Source organism: Phascolarctos cinereus, unplaced genomic scaffold (genome assembly GCF_003287225.1).
Source record: "Phascolarctos cinereus isolate Bilbo 61053 unplaced genomic scaffold, phaCin_HiC Scaffold_726;HRSCAF=1367, whole genome shotgun sequence".
Taxonomy (NCBI): Eukaryota; Metazoa; Chordata; class Mammalia; order Diprotodontia; family Phascolarctidae; genus Phascolarctos; species Phascolarctos cinereus.
Genome location: NW_027556098.1, coordinates 7,217,300 through 7,221,307, shown reverse-complemented (window position 1 = coordinate 7,221,307; position 4,008 = coordinate 7,217,300).

Sequence of the window (4,008 nt, the reverse complement as noted above, 5' to 3'; positions counted from 1 at the left end):
AGATATCACCCCCTTCATCTTCAACTCACCCTATGCCCTCCATCTATCTATCTATCTATCTACATATCATTTTTTTCCTCCAATTACCCCAATACTGACAAAGGTCTCATGAGTTATAAATATCATCTTTCCATGCAGGAATGTAAACAGTTGAACTTTAATAAATCTCTTATGATTTCTCTTTCCTGTTTATCTCTTCATGTTCCACTTGAGTCTTGTATTTGAAAGTCAAATTTTCTATTCAGCTCTGGTCTTTTCATCAAGAATGCTTGAAAGTCCTCTATTTCACTGAATGACCATTTTTTTCCCTGAAGGATTATATTCAGTTTTGCTGGGTAGGTGATTCTTGGTTGTAATCCTATCTCCTTTGCCTTCCTGAATATTCCATGCCCTGCGGTCCGTTAATGTAGAAGCCATTAAATCTTGTGTTATCCTGATTGTGTTTCCACAATACTTGAATTGTTTCTTTCTGGCTGCTTGTAATATTTTCTCCTTGACCTGGGAACTCTAGAATTTGGCTACAACATTCCTAGGAGTTTTCCTTTGGAGATCTCTTTCAGTAGGTGATCAGTGGATTCTTTCCATTTCTATTTTGCCCTCTGGTTCTAAATATCAGGGCAGTTTTCCTTGATAATTTCTTGAAAGATGATGTCTAGGCTCTTTTTTTGATCATGGCTTTCAGATAGTCCAATAATTTTTAAATTCTCTCTCCTGGATCTATTTTCCAGGTCAGTTGTTTTTCCAATGAGATATTTCACATTGTTTTCTAATTTTTCATTCTGGATTTGTTTACTGTGTTGATTTCTCATAAAGTCACTATCTTCCAATTGCTCTATTCTAATTTTTAAGGAAGTATTTTCTTCAGTAATCTTTTGGATTCCATTTGGCCAATTTTTCTTTTTAGGGTTCTCCTCATTGGCTTTTTGGACCTCTTTTGCCATTTGGGTTAGGCTATTTTTTAAGGTGTTATTTTCTTCAGTTTTTTTGGGTCTCCTTTAGCAAGCTGTTGACTTGTTTTTCATGATTTTCTTGCATCACTCTCATTCCTCTTCCCAGTTTTTCCTCTACTTCTCTTACTTGCTTCTCAAAATCCTTTTTGAGCTCTTCCAATGCCTGGGACTGATTCATATTTTTCTTGGAGGCTTTGGATGTAGGAGCTTTGACTTTGTTGTCTTCTTCTGGTTGTATCTTTTGATCTTCTTTGTTACCAAAAAAAGATTCTATGGTCTGACTCTTTTTGTGAGGTTTGGTCATGATCCCAGACAATTACTTGAGTCTTAAACTCTTTGTTAAGGTAGAGTCTGCTTCCAGTGTGGAGAATGTACTGTCCCAAGCTTCAGGGGTTTGTACAGCTGTTTTCAGAGATACTTCTAGGGACCTGTAAATTTCTTCCACAGTGGTATAATCAAGGGTGAGGTGTTTACTCATTTCCTGGCCTGTGCTCTGGTCTATTAGTGACCACAAGCCCTCCTTTCTGTCCTGGAACTGTGAGGAGGATTTTGTCTCCATAACCACTCCAAGCTCCACCGTGCCAGCACTCTTCCTCACCCCAGGACCACCTCTCAGAACTGTGACCCAGATCCAAGTAAGGGCAAAGCAAGAGATTCCTGCCTCAGCACTGGCAAAGAGATCCCTGCAATCCCCCTCTGATCAGCTACTCAATTCCCCCTCAGTCTGTGGGCCAGAAGCTCAGGAGGCAGCTGCCATCCCAAGGCGAGCTGGGGGACTGGAGCTGAAACCACCTTGCTTCTTTCTCTCACCACAGAAACAGACTTTTCCCACTGACCTTCTAAGTTGTCTTTGGTATTCCTGGGTTGAGAAGTCTGGAATCCACCACAGCTGCCCATGATTCAGTCCTCTGACGCCTGCTCCAGGTTCGCTGTGGCCTGCGTGCCCACGCTGCACTGCACTCCACTCCCAGCCCGGCATGTTATACCTTTCTGATCAACCATCCAGGTTGTCTTGGGCTGGAAATTTGTCTCACTTTGCCTTTCTGTGGGTTCTGCTGCTTTAGAATTTGCTTAGAGCCATTTTTATAGGTATTTGGAGGGGGTTTGGGGGAGAGCTCAAACAAGTCACTGCTTTCACTCTGCCATCTTGGCTCCGCCCCCTGTTATGTCTTAATCTTAAGTAAAGAATGGAAAGTGAGGGGAAGACGAATACATTGTGAAGTAGGAGTGGGGGAGTGAACGGGAAAGAAAGATGAGTGAAAATTATCTTACAATCAAGTTGCACAAATAGACATCTACACAAACAAGGAGGAGGGATTGAGGGAAATGGCTGACACTTGAATCTCACTCTCATCTGAACAGATCAAAAGAAGAAAGAATAAGGGGCAGCTAGGTGGCGCAGTGGATAGAGCACCAGCCCTCGATTCAGGAGGACCTGAGTTCAAATCTGGTTTCAGACCAGACACTTTACACTTACTAGCTGTGTGACCTTAGGCAAGTCACTTAACCCTAACTGCCTCACAAAAAGAAGAAGAAGAAGAAGAAGAATACACACACATTTGGGTACAGAAGAAATACTTTTACTCAACAGGGAAAAGGAGAGAAAGGGAGAAGGGGAAGGAGAATTAGAAAGAGGTCAAATTAAGAAAGAGATTCATTTTAAGCAAAATAAACTCTAAGGATGTACAAGAATATTTATAATTCTTTTTGAGGTGGCAAAGAATGGGAAACTAAAGGGAGGTACCTATAAATTGGGCAATGGTAAACAAGGTAGGGTACATAAATGTATTAGAATACTATGGTGTTGAACATTCATCAGCTTAATGACCAACAAGGATTCCAGAGGATTAATGATGAATCATGCTACATATCTCCTAACAGAAAAGTGAAGACAAGAATGAGGAATGAGACAAGGTTTTTTGGACATGGCCATTGTGGACATTTGTTTTGATTGAAGATGTATGTTTGTAATGGGTTTTCTTTTTCTTGTATTCTCAATTGGGGGGGTGGGGATGGGATGGGGAAAGTGACAAGGCACTTGGTTTAATAAAACAAAATAGTTTTAAAAATAAAAACTGTATGTGTGTATATTTTACATATTTATGTTAATTAGGTATATGCCTAACTCAGCATGCATAAAAGTAGTAATAAGGTGTTCTCTACTTGTCATCATATAAATTTAGTGGATTTTTCCCCAAGAGCTATTTCATGCCAGAAAAGAATTAAAGCTAACTTGAGAGGAAAAAAGAGCTGATCATCAAAGTCTCCTTTGGTACTGGGAGTAGATGATTCTCAGCTCCATGCAGTGATCTTTTTGAAAAACTATTCAGGAACATGTGGGCAGGGATGTTCTGGAGGCACCTTGTAGGATTTGTGAAAGCCAGTTTTTAAAATTTCAGTGTGAGCACCTTGGAGAGAAGCCAATTCTATAAATCAGTTCAGTCATTTCTCAGTCATGTCTGATTCTTTGTGACCTCATTTGGGGTTTTCTTGGCAAAGATACTGGAATGATTTACCATTTTCTTCTCTAGCTCATTTTACATGTGAGGAAACTGAGGCAAACAGGGTTAAATGACTTGCCCAAAGTCACATAGCTAATGGTATCTGAGTCCAGATTTGAACCCAGGATGATGAGTCTTCCTGATTCCAAGCCAGGGTCACCTAGCTGCCCATGCCCCACTCTACAAATCAGGGTTTGATTTACTTTTTTGTGGACTGATGGAGAATATGTTAATATTGCAGGTTATACTTAAAAGTGAACCACATATACATTATTTTTCCAGAGAGCCAGTTGTTAACCAGTTAACAGCATTCAGATGGTATGTGGCTATCACTACAGTATCACTGTTGTGATAATGGGTGGCCCACAAAGAGCTATACTGAAAACACTGTATATATTATGAATGGCTGTAATTCACAGGTTCAAGAGAAACACAAACACAGAGTCCATAAGGAAGCTGATAATGCCTCAGTGAGCACAGTAATCACCTTATTGAACGTTCATCAGAAGAAGTTTTATGGCTGAAAGGTAAAAAGAATGACAGTGGATTTCTGAAGC